Raw genomic sequence first — 22713 nt, forward strand, 5'->3', positions numbered from 1 at the left:
GAATGTTTAGGAGAATGTGGATAATAAAAAAAAATAAAAATAAAAAGGCAAAAAATGATTCCCCACTATCATCTCACTATACCTCCTCAAGCCATCCAATGCGGTCATATTGTGAATGTGCCCTGACCAAAACCATACTTGACGGGGTATGAATGACTCTGTTCCTGTTCATTGTTTTATTGGTAGAGAAATCTGGTTTCTCCCTATCCTTGCAGGTCCAATGATTGAAGGTTAATAGATAGTTTAAGTTACCTAATGTATAAGAAGCATGCTGAAATCGCACTTGAGAGAGATAATAGGAGGAAAGCAAGACATGGGATTTGATAAGAAAGGATCTATTTAACATAAGCACAATGTTTCACAGATTAATTATAACAAAAGATGCTATTAGAAGGAAAGAGCATCAGAGAGATCATCAAACCCCTCTTCAATAGGTTGAGAGCCTTTAAAATATACATCAGAGAGAAATCATTAAAATATTTAAAAAGCCAGGATGCTGCACACAAGGTTATCTCCCCTTGAGCAATTGTTCTTGGGGACTATAATCTAATCTTGTTCTATGCGAGCAAAATAGCCTATGAGACTAAACTTATTAATTAATATTAATTCCATTTAATATAAGGCAAAGTGTTGAACAGCTTTCTGCTTTGATATGGAGTACAGGCCCTGACCTATATAACCAAAGCCTTCCCCCAGTCACAATTAGATTGTGAACTTTCACCCAGTAAGGCTTGATGAACTTTTACAGAGACAGTTGGTTTATTTAAGGCTTGTAAACTCTCACCCAGTTAATCAACCAGTTCCCCAATTTCATCACAAACAGAAACTGGTTTGACAGCTGTCATAAGACACATTCAGATTTATTTTAAGAACTAGAATAGATTCATGTGTAGAAGTGGTTGAGTGAATGGTTAGGTGGGCAATTAACTATTTTTAGGGAATTTCTTTAAGTCCACTTGGGATGTTTACTTTGTATGACGCAATTTAACTTTTTTTGAGTGGTGCAGACAAGTGTAATTTCCCCTAAGATGCTGCCTCATGCTTTTCTTCCTTCGTCTGCAGATAAAGCCACAGCCCTGCCAGAACTTGGTCACTGGGATATGATTGGACCTCATCATTGTATCAAGAATGTATTGCAGCCCATGATTTACTCACAGCTCCAAAGGAGGCACTGCAAGATGCAGTTAGGGAGAATCATCCCACATAAAATCCAAGTACACAGATAACACTGGGTGCCTTTTCAGGGTCTCCAGCCACTGCAAGAAGACTGACCTTCCAAAACTCTACAGCTGATAGGTTCAGAGGTAAAGAAACAGACAACACCAGTACTTCTTGTACCTGAAGATGACCACTGGCAAGAAACACTAAGTGCCAGAAGACACCATATGGTCTAAAACTGCAGTATAACTCCTTATACCAGGTGAATCTGAAAATGGCAAGGAGCTGAAGAATTTCAAACCTTTTAACCTTAATTTCCTTTTTCTCTTTGATCTTACGGGAAACGTCCCAAATGCAATTTACCTATGTGCAGGTGAAGACTTGTGTGTCCGAGATCCTGTTAATACCATCAGGGAAAGCACTTTAGAGTATTCCTAACATAACCCTAAAGATCTACCCTTAGAAACTGTTATACTGTGTCTGTTCATGTGTGAGTTCTTCACAGAACCAAATTTGCTATTGTTTACTGAAAAGCTGTTAAAAATTGGCTTGTAATGCTTATACTTTGTTTAGATTGGCAGGGGATAGAGATGAGTATACACAAATGGCCACCTTGCTGCTCCGCCTGGTGGCCTCAGGGCAGCTCTGCATGCAGCCCCTCATCTCAGTTTCATTTCTTGGATCCCTCAATATACTCCACACAGAGATTTTCCATTCCAGTCACAACAGCCCTCCTTGGGGGTCTGATTTATTAACAAAATTGAAAACTAAACACAATAGTCTTCCCTCGAGCCAGGTACAGCCAAAACTCCACATGTCTGGTCAGAGTCCTTCCTGCTTTAGCAGGATACTCCCAGCCTTTCCTAGCTGAAGCAATTTCCCTGATCTCAGGCTCTTCCCTACAGAAGCCTATTGGTCTCTGTAGTCTCATTATAGCCTCTTGAGCTTTCCTCTTATTACAGCCACCTTCTGCTCTTTATATGAAATGGACTGATATCTCTCAGGTGGGGCTCATTTCAGGGTTGGCTTGGTCCCCAGGTTCTCCAGCCCAAGCACAAGCCATCCTGTTATGGCGAGGCGAGGGGGAAGAAAAAACAAAGCAATTAGCCACTGCAGTTACAATGAAGCCCCAAAGAGGAAAGCATCAATTTGGCTTCTATACTAAAATACTTAGCTAGAGATTGTTTCATTGTTGTGAGTAACAGTTCTCTGGTTTCAGAGTGGTAACCATGTTAGTCTGTATCAGCAAAAGGAATGAGGAGTACTTGTGGCACCTTAGAGACTATCAAATTTATTTGAGCATAAGTTTTCATGGGCTAAAACCCACTTCATCGGATGCATGCAGTGGAAAATACAGTAGATAGACAGACAGACAGACACACACACACACACACACAGAAAACATGAAAAAAATGGGTGTTGCCATACCCACTATAACTAGAGTGATCAGTTAAGGTGAGCTATCACCAGCAGGAGAAAAAACAAAAACAAAAAAAACCACAGCTTTTGTAGTGATAATCAGGATGGCCAATTTCCAACAGTTGACAAGAAGGTGTGAGTAACAGTAGGGGGAAAAATAAGGTTGGGGAAATAGTTTTACTTTGTGTAATGACCCATCCACTCCCAGTCTTTATTCAAGCCTAATTTAATGGTGTCCAGTTTGCAAATTAATTCCAATTCAGCAGTTTCTCATTGGAGTCTGATTTTGAAGTTTTTTTGTTGAAGAATTGCCACTTTTAGGTCTGTAATCGAGTGACCAGAGACTGAAGTGTTCTCCGACTGGTTTTTGAATGTTATAATTCTTGACTTCTGATTTGTGTCCATTTATTCTTTTACGTAGAGACTGATCATCACTACAAAAGGTTGGGGTTTTTTTTCTCCTGCTAATAGCAGCTCACCTTAACTGATCACTCTCGTTATAATAGGTATGGCAACACCCATTTTTTCATGTTCTCTGTGTAAATATCTATCTTCCTACTGTATTTTCCACTGCATGCATCCGACGAAGTGGGGTTTAGCACGTGAAAGCTTATGCTCAAATAAATTTGTTAGTCTCTGAGGTGCCACAAGTAGTTCTCTGGTTGTAACTTGTAACTTATTTAAGAAGCTGCCTCCTTGAAATTGGGATTAAGTAATTACTTCTGTTAATTTAATGATTTGACTAAATTAATGATTAACACCAATATTACTGCTAACTTATTTGACTGACATTACTTTGACCTTAGTTTGAGAACTACATTGTGCACTCCTTAACTGATTTAATTAAATGTGTAGTAGTTTTAGTTTTACTGATGAGTTCTTTTGATTTTACTCTTGCATGTTTATTGTTTTTACTAAAATTCATATAGAGTCATTTTTATCTTCAGTAAGCAATTTAGGGCAGAACTACTGGAAACCAAGGTGAATCAGCCAATCCATGCTCTGAATCTAGACAGCTCTTCCTAAACTAAATCCTCTGGTTCTCACATCTATAAACAGTGCAGCATGTGGCTTTTACTTGCATAGGTGGCAGAAACAACAAGAAGCCCTCTAAGGGGAAACTATTTCAGTTTCCTCTTATCCTCAACTCATTCCTTTATTCTGATGCATTTTCCCCCAGTATAATCTTCTCTCATTTTGCCCTCACAGCAAGCATGACTGCTTAGCATTACTTCCAGCAAGATGAGCAAGCAACAACCATTGAGACGCAGTGACACTCCAGAATCAGCTAATAAAGCTATTTAATTCCAGTATCCATGTACGCGCAACCCAGTGACCCAAATGCTAAATAGTACCCCTTGGTTTTCACATCTCCAGCTATCCTGAAGAGAGAGAATCCTAAGGATAGACCCAAAGCTAGTCTAGTTTCATCACAAGATAGCACATAGTGCTAAGGGCCTCAGCCTTCAGGCTAGCCCTTAAGAAAACATTACATCATTAAACAAAGTTTGAGGAACAAATTGAAACTTTTTTCCAGTACATTATAATTTGGTGTGCCATTAACAAAAAAACCCTTTTACGATGACAGAAAAATTTACTAGTGGGTAAATTAGTCAGTGAACAAGCAACTTTCTCACCTGCTTCTAAACAAAGTTCCTACTCTGCCTAGAGCCCAAACACAACGCCTCTTCTGAGGGTTGAGTTTATAAGCAAAGAAATTAACAATAAAGTTCAGCTCCAGCGTTCACCCTGGGGCTTGTTGCTTTCTGAACTGCTCAGTTCCTACTCTAGTATCTACTCATCCCTTCCCCCACCCCCCTTTTAGTGTATTTAAACTTTTCTCTTTCACTTGTTATTTAAGTTATAATGTATGCTTAGTGAGCAGTGTAGTGGGTTAGCGGTGGCCCCTCCTGCTCTGGGTCAGCGGGAGGCCAATCCACCTCACTACGTCACAGGGCGTTGCTCACAATTGGGGAATTAGCTGAGTCATTATCAGCCTGTAGCTGTGGTCGGCAGTCCAGGTAGAGTGATAGGCAGGTAGGGTCTCTAGCCCGTAATCTGGTCAGTGGCTCAGACCTGTCTTCAGGGGTAAGTGGCAAATAAACAGTTAGTAAGCCAAGCCCTTAGTCAGGGCAGTACAGAATCTGGGTCTCAGGCCTGCACACAGAGCCAAGCAGCAAACTAATAGTTCAGAGCTCAAGCCCTTAATCGGGGTGGGGTAGCAAGTCCTCTGGGCTCAGGCAGGGTTAGAACACCCAAATACACAGTCTATGGGGCCTCAGGCAAGGTTAGAGCACCCAAACCCAGTGTCTATGGTCAAAGTAGAGCACCCAAACACACAGTCTATGGGGGTTCTGGCAGGGTTAGAGCACCCAAACACACAGTCTACGGGGGCTCAGGCAGCAGTAGAGCCTAGTGTCCTCACTTGGTGGACTGTAGGCCCTCCGGCCTATGGAGCGGGAGTACTGCCAGCCCAGGGTTGGATGGCAGGGAGGGGATACAGGCCCGCCCAACTCCACCGTGTCCCAGCCCAGCACCCTAACAGTGGCAGAAGGGTCCGCCACTGGGTCAGTGGGGATCCTCCCACAAGACGCTGACCTGGTCGCAGGCCAGCTCTCAACCAGATGGTTGTCTAGTTCCCTAGGACTACTTCCTAGCTTCCCCTCGGGGAGTACCTCGGGGAGTCTGTAAGGGGTCCTCTGCGTGGTCTGTGTAGAAGGCCAGCGACAGTCCTGGCAACTCCTCCTCGGCTTGGTCAGTGTGTGGCTCCGGCAGCATCGGCCAATCGTCAGTGACGCAGGGATCCACGGCAGTCTCCCAGTTTGGGAGTGGGCAGGAGGCGTCTGACTCCTTCAACAGCTGAAGCCCAACTGAGCTTGCAGGCCCACCTTTTGTACTTCCCGTCCCGCCCACTGACTTCCGGTGGTGCAGTGAGCGCAGCCCGGTTCTGCCCACGAGGGCTCTGCAAGTGGCCCCTCCCGCTTTGGGTCTGTGGGAGACCACTCCACCTCACTACAGCTTCATAATCCTTTTGTTGTATAGGTGTATACTGGTGCCCTGAATGCCTGGGCAGCAGACAGGGAGAAGACAGCTATATAAATAAAATAACAGCATTATTACAAAAACTACAATGTAAGATGTCTTTTCTACTAAGCACAATTTCAGACTTTAATCAGACACACTATTTCCATAATGTACATATGTTCTCTTCCATTACTTTCAACCCACTGCAAGAAAATTCAGATAAAATTGCTAGAGCAATTGCTTAGCAATAATAGAGCCAGTAACACACTTGTAAAAAAATGAGCTTTTTATTTATTTTAAACAAAAGTCCATATAGAAAAGGTGCCCTGTTGGCTGGATTCATGAATGTGACATAATGGCTTCATTAGTGTCCAACACATCATTGTGCCACTACTGATGAGGTCAGATAAAAAACAAATACCAGGGTTACAGGGATAAGCTAGCTAGCACACAGAAATTCATTCACTGTTTACAGCGCGGTAGCCGTGTCAGTCTGTATCAGCAAAAACAACGAGGAGTCCTTGTGACACCTTAGAGAATAACAAATTTTGGGGTCATAAGCTTTCATGGGCTAAAACCCACTTGCATCTGATGAAGTGGGTTTTAGCCCAGGAAAGCTTATGCCCAAATAAATTTGTTAGTCTCTAAGGTGCCACAAGGACTCCTCGTTGTATTCACTGTTTAGTCTCTCTATACAGTAAGCATATATACACACTACACTCCCTTATGCAGTCTATTGGAAATTGAAATAAATATATATATAATTATTCACTGTGGTAAACCCAGGACAAACAGCTACAAAAGGGGGGTAGTAATTAGTCCCAGGGGATTAAAAGTTAAATGACCTGTTCAATGGCAGCAAATGATTGCCTGAGATAGAATTAGAACACAGTGGTTTCTGGCTATGACTCGCAGGCATAGTACAATAGACTACTCTTCCTAAAGCGAAGAAAGAGGAAATCCATGCTACAGAAATACCTGGTGAGTGGAAGACAGAGACAACATTATATACCAAAAGCAAAGAGTTTAGAGTAAGGGGAAGAGTCACAAAATAGAAAGAACCCCATAAACAATCCTTATGCCTTGGAAATGCATCCTGAATAAATATGCCATATGTGAATTTATTTTTTATCATAGCTTCTTATCTTAAGCAAAACCATTGGACTGGGGGCAGGGGTGAAAGTCAGTTAGACACATGGTCTTAAAACCCCAATTAAATATCATGAATATGAGACATTTCCAGTTGGATAGGAAAGACATCTTAGTTATACATTAAATAGTAGCTGTGGAGCTGGAAAATGGCACCAGATCATCATGCTAACCCAATCTCCTCCTAAAAGCACCACGTGATCTGTCTATTTTAGGCATGCACTCATTTTAGAGAGAAGAAAACAATATTAGTACCATTAGTTAGGCAACCATATCATGATGCCTTACATAATTTCTGTATGCTGGGTTACCTTATAGTACATTGTCTATTGTACATTGTATTTCCATTCAGTATATAAAACAAACAGACTATAGAGAAAAAAAGACTAATTTTCCCTGACTGTTGCATTGTTTCCAGATGAAGAATACAATGTGGCTATCCAAATATGTTATGATGCCAGTGTTTTTGTAAAGAAACATTGACAATCTGTACTAAAAGTACAGTAGTAGCTGTACTTCTTGAATTGAACTTATTAAATGAAAAGTCTCTTAAAAACCCCAAGGTATTCAGAAGAAACACTCCACCAGCCGAAACAGGATTAATAAAAATAATTGAAGCCAGACATAGTTGTGATTCAGAATTTCCCAATAAGTATTTTTATTTTTCAAAATGAAATATTAAATTTACTTAAAAAAACAGTGACAGACGCAAATCAAAGCTTTGACATGGATGTTGGAAACCCTGACCCACATCCATCTCTCGCTGAAAAGTTTTGTTGTTTCTAAGGTACTATTTAATAAAGGTCAGAATGCTGAAGTTCAGTCCTTTCTATTTTTCCAGCATAGGCAGGGCCATCCTTAGGATTTATGGGGCCCTCCGCAGTATTAATAAACTGGGTGCCCCTGTGCCCAATGGCAGCCCCAGGAGGTGGCGGAGAGTTGCAGTTCCCCACAGAGACCCCCATACCCTCTCCCTCACGCAGAACGTGAGGCAGTAATGCATTTGGCTCTGTGAATATGGCCCAGGCTAAGGAGACTGCTGTGCACACTGGGTGTGTGGGAACCGACCCACTCTAACCTGCTATCATGGGCAGTGGGTGAAGCTGCCGCTTGGGGAGGCTAGCTCCCCAGCCCACTTCTTCTGCCTGTGACCCCTCCTATACTCCACCCCTGCTCTGCCCCAGGCCCCGCCCCCACTCTGCATAGGCCCTGCCCTCTCCGCACTGTCTCCCCCATCTCTTCCCTCCCCCTCCCTGATCACCCCTTTGCAGCCAAATCCCTGAACCCAAATGAGGCAAATGACATTTGAAAAAACTACTCTTCTGCAGTTTCTTTCTAAAGAAAATGGAGCATGTTTTCCACTGCATGCCAGAAGGTGAAGACTGGACATGCAGAAGGTACCTAATTAAAAGCATTAAATTTGGGAATAAAAAATGTCAGTCACGCGTTTTTGGATATACCCTGAAGTTTGTCAGAGATTTATTTGCAAAAACTTTCTAGTAAGGCCAGGTCAGCTGTCCTGCTGAATACTACATTAAATATTATGGAATACATGATGCAACTCTTCTCTGTTTTACATTTTCTTAATCAGTATTTCTAAGCTGATTTTATATTTTACATGTACTCTTAAGCCTTCATAAAGTAATCATTCCATATTACTACATATTTAACTCACTGAAACAAAGACATTCTTTTAATTTAATCAGTCACAGAGGTTTAGTGTGTTCATAACAAAGTTCATTGCTTTTAGAAAAAGGGAACACTAATTTACTTTGTGTGATCTCCATAACAATAGACATGTTTATGAAATTTCACCAACTTTAAAAAACATGTGTCCAAAGATTTTAAGGCATAACAAAGGATTTATATCTTACTAAGGTACCGCTTTTGTTAGAGGGTTCTCTTAAAACTAGTTCATCAAATAGTCAGAAGTAAAGAAAGGAAAACTCGTTTGTCCAACTCTCTGGCAGGAAAGGGATGTTGTCCCTTTAAGGGCTCTCTTCAACAAGGGGGTGAAGGGAGAAAGGGATGGACAGAAAGGACAGGAATACTTTGGAAGCAAGTTTTTTGTACTATAGTAATTAAAATTAAAATTTTAGATAAGGGTGGTCATTTGAAGGATTTATATAAAAAAAACTATACATCTGAAGATCTGAAGATACAAGCATTTATGGCTAAAGAGGAATACGCAGATCATGCTGATGAATACTCAGATCTAAATATCTATGCAAGGATTTTTTAGAGGTGTGATTTTATCATCTTCAGCAACACACTAATGAAATATTTTTAAAGCAAATTTTAAACTAAGGTCCTGTAGACTAACATGTTCTGAGTAAAAAGAAAAGAAAAAGAGTACTTGTGGCACCTTAGAGACTAACCAATTTATTTGAGCATATTAGTCTCTAAGGTGCCACAAGTACTCCTTTTCTTTTCGCGAATACAGACTAACACGGCTGTTACTCTGAAACATGTTCTGAGTAAATATTACAGTAATGCACAACTGTTTTTGTCAGTAAATTCAGAAACTGACAGTATATACCTTGGGGTTGGCAAATGCATGTTAAATGGCTTCGTTACCACTTGAATGGCTCTTTAACAGTTTCAATTATGTGCTAATAGGCCTGGCAGGCTTTTTCACTTTTAAGTTACTAGATCCCCTCTGGAGGAAGACTCACCAGGCTGCAACAGCTATCTGTGGGAGCCTGCAGGAAGAGTCAGAACAGGGATAGGAAGAGGTGGAAGGGTGGACACTAAGACCCAGGGGTGCCCCAAATTTTTGGGTGCCCTACACAGCTGCGTATGCTGCCTATGCCTAAGGATGGCCCTGAGCGTAGGTGCCAGTCATGCAAACACTCACTTATTTATGGAAAGATAAGCATATGCATAGTCTCCACTGAAATTCAACTCAACATGACTACTCGAGTATGTAAAGTTAAGCACATACATAAGTCTTTCCAGAATCAATACCTGAATGTTTGCACTCATCATTCAAATTGTGAAAACCAGAGCATTTTGACTTTCAGATTTTTCATACTTCCAGCCTAACAATTAGGCTGAAATGGTGTCTGTATTTTCAAGATATTGACGTAATCATATGTCTGTATAATACTGGTCTTCTCTCTACCAAAGTTGGGGACATGCTGAACAGCAATTGGGGTACCTATTAATTTAGGAAACCAAACCGTCATGTTTAATTTCACACAGTGACTAATATACTGTCCATTGTATTATTTGGTTAACATAAAGACAAGGCAACGTCTAGCACACAGTCAAAGTGTTTAGTTTGAACTCATATAGGAAATGAAACAAAATAGTTTCTAAATGATCTGTTGCTGCTTCTTTACCATCAGGTTTCAAACACACACACACACTAAATTGTTGCAGATAATGGAATGCAAGTGAAAACCCTGAATGAGCTCATTTGGCAAATTGGAACACCTGTGTTCTACTGAAAAGAAAATCCGACCTAATCATCCTTAATAGCAGTTCAACTGTATGTTTCTTTAAAACCCATAAACATGTAGCATAAAAGCAGAATTGTGTGCCTCTTTCCAATGGCATGTGTATGAACTGAAATCCAATAGACAAACTTACCATGTGCTAAACATGTTATATTACTGTAATGGGCCTCTAACAATTTGAGCTAAAACTTTCTTTTCATCATTATTTGCTGTGTCACAAGATTGCCACAGTGGGGAATTTTCCTTGATGCCGTGGTCACCCATCTCCTCCTATTCTGACACAGACCCTCTTTTTTCCACCTTCTGGGAGATTAAGTGGTGTTTGTCTCAGTTCATAGTAGGACAGATTTCTAAGACGTCTCATGCTGGACTTCCTCCCACTGCAACCTCTACAAACATATTTTAGTGGAAAAGCTGTACGTATAAGGTAGGTACATCACATACATGTACAGTTGTTGTTGTTATTACTAAGCATTTAAATGTTCAAAAAGGTTGATTGGTTCCCTACTGTTTGACACAGTACTACATTAAAGCACACTAGGAAAGATTACAAAGCGATTATTCATTATGGTATATACTACTATAATATACATTACTCATTACAGTACATACCAAAGAGAAAGCCCCAGAAACTCATTTTTTCATGTCTACATAAAACTCAAAAATTGTTACCAATAAACCCCAAAATATAAACCTCAAAAACAAGTTAGTTAGTTTCAAGGTTTATCATCTCATTTTTGGTTCTAAAATCCTATAATTTATTCCCTCACCTGGGTATACTAAGTGATAATAAGCTAGACCCCACCATAGAATAGTGGAATAGTATTATGTTGCTAGAAGAAGTATGAACAGTTTGTCACTCAGTAGGCAGCAAAGTGTGAAAATATGCTAATTTGTTGTAGCTTTTCTGTCAAGCTAAAATACCTTTCCAGGTTTTCCAAACCCTGTATTTCATATTTTTTAAGAAACAGGTAATTCAGAGACAGCTCAGATATGCCTTGATTAGGCTTTAGCATGTTTTAAAGGGGGTAGAGAAAACATGGTTCAGATATTTAAGATAAAACCTTCCGTTGACTGAAAGATTGAGAGCCTTAAGTTCCTTGCATCATAAAAGTACTGGTGGTAGTAATACCAGGGATATTTAGGACTGTGTGGAATTCAACTCTTTTATCCAGTTGATTCCTTAATAAGCTGGTCGGAATCTCCCCCCATCGAAAATTGACAAAATTGAAAACAAAAAAAATTGTCATGAAATAGTTTGGCAGAAAACCTTTTCGACAGCACTTTTTATTTAAAAAAAAAAAACAAAAAAACCGGAAGTTTTCCACAGATAACAGTAGCTCTGGGCCAAAAATTTTGTTTAATTGAAAACCCAATTTTCCATCAAACAATTAAGATGGAAAAATTTTGACCAGCCTTATGCCTTTACTACTGTAAGAAAATGCCTGATATAAAGAGATCTATGGAAAGCTCTATGGCAGAGATTTTAACTGGTTTTAAATTATTCAGAACTTGCTATCGCACTTCATGGGGAAAAAGAATCTTTAACTTGTACCTAACTTTTGAGTTTAATTTTTTTTTATGTTAGGGTCCATCTTGTCCCAGAATAAATCCAAGACGACTTCTTAGATATGCACTATATTATGCCTGTAATGCCAGAAATGTCTGTTTAATGGATTTGTAGAAATATATCTGAGCATTTTATGTATATTACCTATCAGATTGAGTTTCAGAGGCTTACAATTATTAGCTTCAACAAGTAAATTTGCCAATTTTTTTTTGCTAGAGTAATAAAATCTTATATTTATTGGAAGAGACTGTCCATCTTTAAAGTTCCAGTTTCCTAAATTAATCCCTCTGGAGTCTTTTACCATTGCAATTAGTTAAAGTGATCTGTAAGCTTTTTACTTGGGAAGGAAAGTTTCTATATATTTTAATCTAGTTTTTCTTGTACCAGCCAAGGATGAATATGGGTAAAACTTGACAGAAGCAAATAAGAATACATTTTGATCAAGTTATCTCTTGCATAAAGGAACAGAGGTATGTTGTAGCATCTGTATAAATCCGGTATGGTTTAGACAAGTGGTATAAAATTGAATGAGATCAGTTTTTCCATCTCTGGGGACAAGTTTCATATCCCTTGAGGCAGACAGTTGGCTAGAAGATCAGTGAAACCAGAATGGCTGACCTCCCCCACCCACAACTCAGTGGTATTACCTATGATTTAGTTACATCAGTATGAAATCTTAAAACGGTGTTGTGTTCTTTAAGACATGCCTAGTGTGTCAAGGGGAGGTAGGGTGACCAGACAGCAAGTGTTAAAAATCGGGACAGAGGGTGGGGGGCGGGAGGGGGATAATAGGAGCCTATATAAGAAAAAGCCCCAAATATCGGGACTATCCCTATAAAATTGGAACACCTGGTCACCCTAAGGGGAGGGTTCAATATCACTTTAAAAGACCAGGATATGACCTGTGAAGAGAATTACCTTGTTTGATCTCAGTTCTGGTTATATTTAGTTGTTTACTGATAGAAGTTACTAATGCAGTTTTGGTTTTGCCATATCTATAGGAACATGTGGAACTCATTTTTGAGGATTAATGAAGTTTTACATGAAGTATAGAAACCCCCCCCCAAATAAATTTTTGATCAATGTAACATTTTTCCTAAGTATGCTCATAATAGTATGTATGTCCATAAGTATGCCAGCTGAAAGGCTCTTTATGGAGATTCTACAAGAAGACTCTCAATTCTCATCTTTTAACAGGGGTGACATTGAAAGCTCTTCTCCAGTAATAACTAGTAGATCTTCTCAGGATAAATGTTGTTTGCTCTGTGTGTATCACTAAGGTTGAATTAGGGCTAAACACTGTGATATCAATTGACAAATATCTTCAATAAATATACACAACCGTAACCTAGGAAATATCAATCAATAGCTTTGCAAGGTTTTGTTGTTGTCGTCTACATTTATTTGTGATATTGGTAAATAAAATCTTTCCATTCTGCAACTTCTCTTTTCAAAGAAGCTATGATAGAGGCTTCATCAGTGGTTTTAGGAAGAGTTCCTTCCTCTTGAGGGCCCTGAAACATTTTCAGGAAGTTGAGAGCAAGCTGATTTTTAAACTGATTATAGAACTTGCATCCTAGCAAACACACACAGTCCAGGGGAATGCCCTCTTGGAAGATCTGATATACCAGTGTGTTTCACCTGCATAGATACTTGTGTTTCAAACATTGCTTTTTGCTCAGGTTGAATTTGTGGTATATAGAGTGTACTCAGGAAATTGATTTTGCAGGTATCTGACATATCTGGTTCTGTGCTGTTACTCCTCTATTCAGGTAACCATGATGACTCTTGATCCTAAAATTTCACTAGAATTTGTGGTCATTGAGATATGGAAATTACCTCCTTTTGCTCTCTCTTTCCTTGCTCTGCTCATGGGATGAACAGATTCCTGCCTTGTCATAACCAAATCTTGATCTTTTTACTTTTTTAGTCAGCAGAATCCCCTCTGCATCATCCTTATAACAGTTTAACCTGCATCCAGTTAGAGTCTTTAACAAATAAAGAAACTAACATTCACATATTATGTTATCAGTCATGTAAAAGGCATAGACGTGGACAGACGGTCTAATTCACTAAACATTAGTGTCAGCACTCATCTTGATTTCTGTAATCACTGGTTCAGCAATGAAAATGCCATTAACACATTTTTACAAACACAGCCACTCACAGGTCCAAAACTTAAGTGCCACAAATATACATATAATATATATTCATGATTAAATGATAATATGTGGGTACTGTATGCACTTCTCCTTTTTATTACTGCTAAACAGTAGAAGTATTTTGTTGAACAGAAAACTGTATAATTTGACCAAATTACTGGACGTAAATTTCCCTTTGACAACACAAGGATCCTTCATCACCTCCCTCTTTCATAAGACAGCATGAGAGAAAAGCACTATTGCAAACATTTCCTAATAAATGGCACCTCTTTAACACATCAGTTCTGAGCTGATCTACTGTATTAATTTAACTCAAATCAGCTTTACTGTGGTTACTAGAACCCTCCCCCCCCCAAATGTCAACGCCAAACAATGGTGTTTCAGAAAGGTAGGCATGACCTTGACAAGCTCTTCACTTTCTCTGGTCTTTTATTTTTCTTCTGATTCAATACTGAGACACTTTTCCAACCATATTAGCAGAGATGGCATTTAGGGTACATAAAGCCCACAGTTATGAAGGACCTATAAAGGAGAGTTTTTGCTTTCACTTTTTTAACCAAAGTTGACTTCTTGCTCTTCCACTGAAAGCAGTTTCCTTGACACTGAAAGATGGGCATGGGTTATGAAATTGTCATTCAGATTTTTTCTTAAAGATCACAGGTCAGTCTTTGGGTAAGGGGACCAGACATCCCGTTTTTATAGGGACAGTCCCGTTTTTTGGGGCCTATTACCCCGCATCCCCTGTCCCATTTTTTCACAGTTGCTATCCGGTCACCATATCTTTGGGGCCCAGGAAACTCACCACAATTGGTCCCTTTTAACATCTAGAAAGGAACACAGACCAATTCAAAGTTATGTGAGGAAGTGCCATGCTGACTACACTTGTGTCACTGAGGATACTGCAAACCACCCTGCCAACTGGTTGCCTGTAGCTAAGCCTGTCATTATGGTCTGTAGCCACAAGGAGAACATCTTCATAGTCTGAACAGCAGTACAGTTGTAAGCATGAGACCAAGAAGAACTTTTGTATTCTAATCCTGGCTCTCCCAGTGTGTTCTAGGTCAAGTTACTTGTTTTCCTATGTGTAAACTAGGCATAATAAAATGTATCTATATCACAGGGATGTTGAAAGAGTTAATTAAGGCTTGTGAAGTGAGATGTATATATATATATATATATACACACACACACTAACATTCACTGGAATGCACACACAAACCCTCCAACAGATGGGAGCCTAGCAACTCCAGAAACCCACAATTCATTTGGAGAATTGTCCCCTATACCACATTTTTAAAAGCGCACAAACGAAGGGCTTCTGCATCTCCTATAGCAGAAGGCAGGGTGGCCCAAATGTCCCCTCTTGTTTAATATAAAAATTAGTCAGTTCACTGAACCTAAACAAAATCTTAAAGCAGGCCTGAGCACAACGTGCAATATGATCAAAGCAGACAAGAGTCAGTTACGTCTGGACATGTGGAACTGAAAAATTGTTTCCCAGGCAAGCTCTATAGCTCCCAAGTTCACAATCAAGAACCCTAGTGCATAATATCCTTCCAGATAACATTATGGACTTTTCTGGTAATTGAATCTCAGAAATAAGAGATGGAAAAGAACTAGTTGGCCACATCCACCTATCTGGGAGCACTTCTATTACCAACACTATATTTTCTATCTATCTTAATAGTTGATGGCTTAGTAAACCCTGAGCAGGGTTTCTGCTTTCCGGAGCCCTCTACGAGCCTTACTGGATTGTACATTGTGATATTTATATAATCGATTCTGTAATCTTTTGAAACCTTCTTTTCAATATGCCACATTTACATATATTTCAAAATTAAATGATTTTTCAAATGTCTCAAAGGAGATTTATGAACGTGTAATGTATTATTGAAGTCAGATCAATGAATCCTCTCTGCTCCAGATTTTAAATGGGATAATCCTTTCCCCAACTTAACTGTGTAAAACTAAAAATCTCAATCTGAAAAAATGGAAAATAAAAATGCTACTGATACACAACACTGTTATGAACACAGCTTCTTATTCTCATGAACCAAATGAAAGGGAAAACTTAGGATAGCAAGCAACTTCAGAGGCCTCTTTTCACACTCAAGCATAATACTGGATGTCACAAAACCCTCTATTAATTTTAATCATGGAGAGGGGTGAGGTAGGAAGAGTTCAGTACTTTACTATGTCTCTTTTGTAGTCTGGAAAATACAATATTTTGCTGAATTCTTATCTGATTATCCTGAGTCATGAGGGGCCACTTCTTGGACTGAACTGATGGATTTCATAATCTTAAAAGTACTAATTAAGCTTAGGAAGTTTCAGACACATCCCTAGTGACATCACATCTTTTTTTCCAATCCACATTACAACATCTACCAGAAATTGGAGAGAATGCTCCCTTATAAAACATTTTAAAAAATCCCACTGTCCATAAGCTTTGGGTGGCAGCAATTAATGAAAAAAATTCTGACATTACCCTTATTTTTTATAATTGCAGGAGACAATGTTAAACTCAGATGGGACTTGTTAGTGCTAAATGCACTCCTACTGATTCCAATTTGTTTTGTTCTACTAATTTATCATCTTACATCTGGAATGATTTTAGTCTAGTAGGAAGAGGTCTCAGAAGCAGAAAGCCATAAGATAACAGAATGGAGATGCAGCAAATTGTGATATTTCAGAGCAATCTGAGAACTCTCTCTGAATACTATTGTATAGATATAACATTGTTCCAAAAGCAAATCTACAGCTTCAGGCATCCTGTGTTTGTTTATTGCTGCCACCAAACTATCTTGTGCTGTGATCATGTGAAATCTCCAGAGTTTGGCTGAGTCAATATTTAGATAAGAGACCTGCAATGACCACTCAGGTGCTCAAGAAGGTGGCATGTTTCCCTCTGAATCAATACTGATATTATGCATCCATAAGGTATTAGGAGACACTGTGCAGACAGACACGTTGGGCACCTAAACTCACTCAGCACCTAACTTTTTGGAAACACAAGCTCCCCAAGCACCTATGTTTCTGCCTCTGTGCATGTGCACTGCTGCCTTACTCTACAAATCCAGACACCTAACCACCAGAGAATGAACAAACCAGGAAAAGCTAGCCATTGCTCTGCCCAGCTTGTCTGTTGTGGGGCCCAATCTGGTAAGCATGCTCATAGCTTGCCTTCAGGATTAGGCTCCGTATGCAAACTCACACAAAAAGGGGGGGTGGGGGGAGGATTCATATAATTAGGCCATAGAGAGAAAGAGAGCACAAACATAAAAATGACTTTGCAGCCAGTGGTTAGAACACACTACAGGATCCAGTCCCCCTGCTCCAATGACTCTATATTTATTTATCAACCATGAAACAGCTTCAAGAGGAGAGACTGAGAACTCCCTACATCAGCTTATCCCATAGCCCACTGATTAGGGTACTCACGTGAGAGGTGGCTGATCCCTGTTCCAATCCCTACTCCCCCTCAGGTAAAGGAGGACTTGAACTGGGATGGGTCTCCCACATGTCAACTGAATACCCCAACTGCTGGGTTAAAAGTTTGAGGAAAGACCTCAGCTTCTTGCAAAATGGCACAGGCACTTAACTCCTAGAAAGGGTTTGCAGGTGAGAATCCAAAGCAAAGGGATGTGCCAAACTCTCTGAGGGGGTTGGGCTCTGGACACATCCTTCTCCTTAGCATCTCCCATTGGTTATCTTAGGCAGCTCATTGTGTAGAATGCTGGCTTTAGTGAATCCAGTTCTGAGATACTTATCTCCCTTCATGTGTGCCCAACAACTTTCTAGCCAGCTAAGGGATGTCTACACTGCAATAAAACACCCACAGCTGGCCCCTGCCAGCTGGCTCGGGCTGGGGCAGGGGTAGCAGAGCCTTCCCCAAAGCGAGGGGGCCGGGGCCCCTGCCCTCTGTGGCCCTGCCTCCAGCAAAGCCAGAAGCCGGAGTGGGCTGGGAGCTACAGACCCTCATCTGCCCAGGGTGGGAGAGCAGAAAACAGCCCTCAGCCCATGTCCCTGCCCCACAGACACCTCCTGGCTAGCGCAGGAGGGTCCACGGCTCCCCACAGCTGCCTTCACAGCTCTTACCCCAACGTAGCTCCAGCTGGGGGGCTGCAGCCCGGCCATGGTTAGAGCCGCATGGGCAGCTGTGGACCCCCTCATCTGGTGCCGCAGACCCTCCATCTGCCCTGGGTAGGAGAGCCGAGAGCAGTCCCCAGCCCATGTCCCAGGCCCCCCCTCCACAGCTGCCCATGTGGTGCTTACCATGGCCGGGCTGCAGCCCCCCAAGCTGGAGCCAGGTCAGGGTAAGTGCTGTGCGTGGTGCTGTGGACCCTCCAACTGCCCAGGGTGGGAGTGCCGAGGGAAGTTCCCAGCCCGTGTTCCTGCCCCGGGGACCCCCCACTCAAGGTAAGAGGGACAAGGGCTCCCCACAGCTGCCCGCACGGCTCTTACCCTAACCCAGTTCTGGCTGGGGTGCAGCAAGGCAGCTCTGAGGAGCCGCGGACCCTCCACCTGCTCGGGGTGGGGGCTGCTCTTGGCCCTCCAACCTGGGCTGGTGGAGGGTCCGTGGCGTGGTGCCCCACAACTGCCTGGGCTGCAATTGCTGGCTTAGCCAGGGCCTGACTTTCAAAAAGTGGGAGGGCCAAGCACCCCCTCATATTCTGGCATCCCTGGCCAGTGGGGCTATAAAATTGCAGTGCAGACACTTGGGCTCAGAGCATGGGCTCAAGCCTAAGGCTGACTAGCTATACTCCAATTTATAGCCCTGCAGCCTGAGCAGCATACACAGACTAGCTGTGGGAGTTTCATAGCAGAGTAGACATACCTTTCGAGTTCCTGTGTGGATGTATCCTAAATACAACAGGCTGAGAAATAACTACAGTTTTAACATACATCCCATGGCACTTTTTGAAAAACTGAACTTGTTACCTACATCCAACCTGAGTAATTATAGTCTGTTGGCTATATCCACCAGGGGGACTTAAACTCAGCATTGCAATATCTACCGTTGAGGTGCCCTGCCACTTAGGGCATATCTACACTGCATTGGGCCTGAGCCTCCCAGTCCAGGTAGACAGACTTGTGCTAGCTGGGCTTGTACTACCATGCTAAGAATAGCTGTGCAGATGTTGCTGCCGTTGAGCTTAGATGGCTATCCCAAGACTCCACCCCTGCCACAATGTCCACACAGCTATTATTAGCTCGCTAGCACAAGGTCTGCTAGCATGAGTCTGTCCACCCAGGCTGGGAGGCTTGTACCCAGCTGCAGTGTAGACATGCTGCCAGTGGAATCCATAGCCCTGAGTTAGGTGACCATGCTGCCCCTACAATGCATGGGAAAGTTAGGCACCTAAAACACAATCCACAAAAAACAGCAAACTGAGCAGAGAACCACCTAAACTAGCCAGTAGGAAGTGCAGAGGAGAGGAGTGGGGCCTAAGCCTTTCCCAGCAAAGGGATATAGGCACCTATCACCAGTTGATATTCACAACCAAAGATGGTAGCAGACCCTTTATATGCTTTAACCCAGTGGTTAGCACACTCACCCAGCACATAGGTGACTCAGGTTCAAATCCTTCTTCTGCCTAATGTTGAGCAGGGGATTAAGTCTTCCACATGAATGCCTTAACCACTGAGTTATGGAGTCATTCTCACACTTTCCTAAATTCAATGTCAATTAGCTTTAGTATTTTTTGTTTCTTAGACTCATTATTAACACAGGTTAGAATAGGTCATGTTAAAAAACTGCCACATATCGGTTAAGAGGAGTATGACTTCTTGTAATGGGGGAAGTGATTTGGTATCATTTGGGAAGAAGGATGCTATCAATCTATAAATGCAACATTGTCTTTAGGTCATTGTTCTGTAATGCACAGAGATTCTTTAACTGCAAATATTGCTGGATCAATTATTAGTAGATTTGATCACCATCTTTCAAATGTTTCTAAAAATTCCTGACACAGCGTCATGTGCTTCTCAAACTTAATAAGGTTATAAGAATAAAAGCTCAAAAATTGAGCCAGCAAGCTTGGTCGTTTAGACTGGTGTCATACTTTCCATTGTTTTTAATTCCCCACAAGCAGCAAATAATTCCTACTTGGTAATTTTCATGCTGAAAATCAATTACCCAAAGGTCACCTTTCACAAAAAACAAAACCAGAGAAAACACAACAAATTAAGAACCATTTTTAGCAGTTTATGAAGTCTTTCAAATTTATTTGAAGTGTTTAAAAAAAAATCAAATGAAGAAACACATTCTCTGGAGGCATGCCAGAGAGTAATCCATAGAGGAAGCCAAAACATATTATTGCTTTATAACAGGATCCAACTTCAATCCAAACTTCAAAAGTGTGACAAAGTATTTAGAAAGCCAGACCAAGATAGCCTGGCTGGTAGGCAAGAGTCTTGGGCATAGACGACTCGTGCCTCCTCATAGTGGGGGGTGGCACAAACTAAAGGGGAGGACATGTAACCACCTCATATATCTCCTCTGCCCAGTAAACTCCCTGCCCTGTGCCCAGCCTGGGGCCACCACGCTCTCCCTGCCCCACCAGAGTTACCTGCAAGGGGATGCCTATATCCTTCTCCCACTGTGCCTCCCACCCAGCATGTTCAGCTGCTCTCCCTGGCAGCCGAGCCCGGGTGGGGAGCAGGAGAGAGCTGCTTCTCATGCCCGCTGAAGCTGGCCACTCTGGGTTGCTGCTCTGCACAGCATGGCGGCTGCCTGAGAGAGTCCTGGCGGGGCGGCAGCTCGCCCCACCCCCTCTGCTCCCCACCCAGGCCCAGCTGCCAGGGACATGGGCCAAGCAAGCTGGAGTCCCTGTTCCTCTCCAGCCTGGAGCATCCCTCAGTCTTTTAGATGACAACCAATACTTTCAATCTCGAGGTGAATGCTATGATTGTGTACAGCTCTAATGAGGGTGGGGTAAAATGCAGTCCTATATTAGCCATGGCTGACACCTCTATGACTTTAAGTAGAATTGGCTTGGTTTCTGTTTCACTGCCAAGGGTGCAGTAAAAGCTCTCATGCTGTAGTAGGTACTGAGGAGCTCATTCCTAGATATTTCAAAGGACTTGCATAGTAAAACAAGTTTTGAAATCCTCATAACACTAGCTTATGCTTATATAGCACCTCTCAGACTCAAGCATCTCCAAGGGAGTTACATGCTATATAAAATAGAAAACACTCTACCAATCAGTATAATACAGTCACCTATGTGGTGGCCAGTACACCAGGTTTAACACAAACAACACTTTACCAGGACAAGAAAATAAGGATAAAATCTGTTCCAATTTCAGTGTATGTAATACGCGTATCTTACAGCTCAATCCATGCTGAAATCTTGTTCATTAGTAATTACAGACAGAGAGGAGAGCCTTCTCAATTAAGATTATGCAGAACATGTTTTTATTTAATGTCCTGAGATGTAACACATCAAAAAGCAGCTAAACATAGAAATTGTAAAACTTTCCAGTGTTGTAAATTTATTTGCTTCTTTGAAATTTAGAAATGGTTTAAAAGAAATGTCAAGTTCCGGCACGGTGTAAGAAAAGTATTTCAGTTGAAAAAAAAAATGAAAATAAAAAGGCCCCAGAAACCTGGCAGTTGCCACTGGTTGTACAGATTTTTGATGGATCTACTCAAGAAATAATAACTGAAAAATTAATATAAATTCAGACACTATCCTTTAGATAACACTTTACTCTCAACATGTGAAATTATTAGGAATGAGATTCTGACATGGTTATGAAAAATCTCCAGATATGGAACACTACACAAAGGAGTTTCTCAATTTTTTTCAATTACAAGCCTTCTGTTCCTGGATATTTTTTATTTCCTTTCAAATCATACGTAGATGTCATGCAGCAGTAAAGTAATATTACCTCAGAGGATTAGTTTTGCAACTCGGCCCCCAAGTAGCAGGCTTCTTTGTTACATTTTGAGGACATTTAAAAACATTTTATGAATGGCTAAGGGCATTTTCTCTATTTTGCAATTAGTTATTTTTAACTGACTCTGTCATCATGCCTATTTATGACATTTTGGGGTTCAGCCCAGCCCTGTAAGGGGTACTGCCACCACCTGTCCTGCAGCTTTGGGTGCCTTAAATGTTATGCTGCTAAGACTGACAGTCCTGACACCAACAAGCATGCAGGTCACACCCTGGCTTCCATCCCCCAGTTACCAGTTGCAGAGTGACACCAACACCTTCCCAGTCCCAAATTTCCCGAAAGTTGTCTACTAATGTGACAATCTGCTGATGTTCCCAGAATTGTGAGTTACTGCGTTACCCCTCTCAGCCTCAGCAAGTGAAAGTTTTGCTACTGCTAAGCTGTGTGACAACTTCCTGACACACCAGCTTGTCTGCCCTGCCAGCAAACTCTCCTGGACTCTGCTAGTCCATACCTTGCCTTGCAGATAACAAACATTGAACTCCAACTCCTGAGTTCTCCAAGATGTCTCTCTGCAGTGTCCAGCCCTCTCCTGGAACATTCACAGAATGTTCATTGCTCCTTTAAAGAGACAACATACTGCAGCTCATTAATTTAACTGGTGCTTGACAAACATTCTTATTTCACTCACAGCACTGAATTAGGTTATAGTAAAAGTAGGACAAGTTTATGAAACAAAACATCAACAGTTTAAGTGATACCAGGTGTAAGGAGTAAAGATATAAATGGTTAACACATAAGAACATAAGAACATATGAGGAGAGATTAATAAGACTGGGACTTTTCAGCTTGGAAAAGAGATGAC

Source organism: Chelonia mydas, chromosome 10 (genome assembly GCF_015237465.2).
Source record: "Chelonia mydas isolate rCheMyd1 chromosome 10, rCheMyd1.pri.v2, whole genome shotgun sequence".
Taxonomy (NCBI): Eukaryota; Metazoa; Chordata; order Testudines; family Cheloniidae; genus Chelonia; species Chelonia mydas.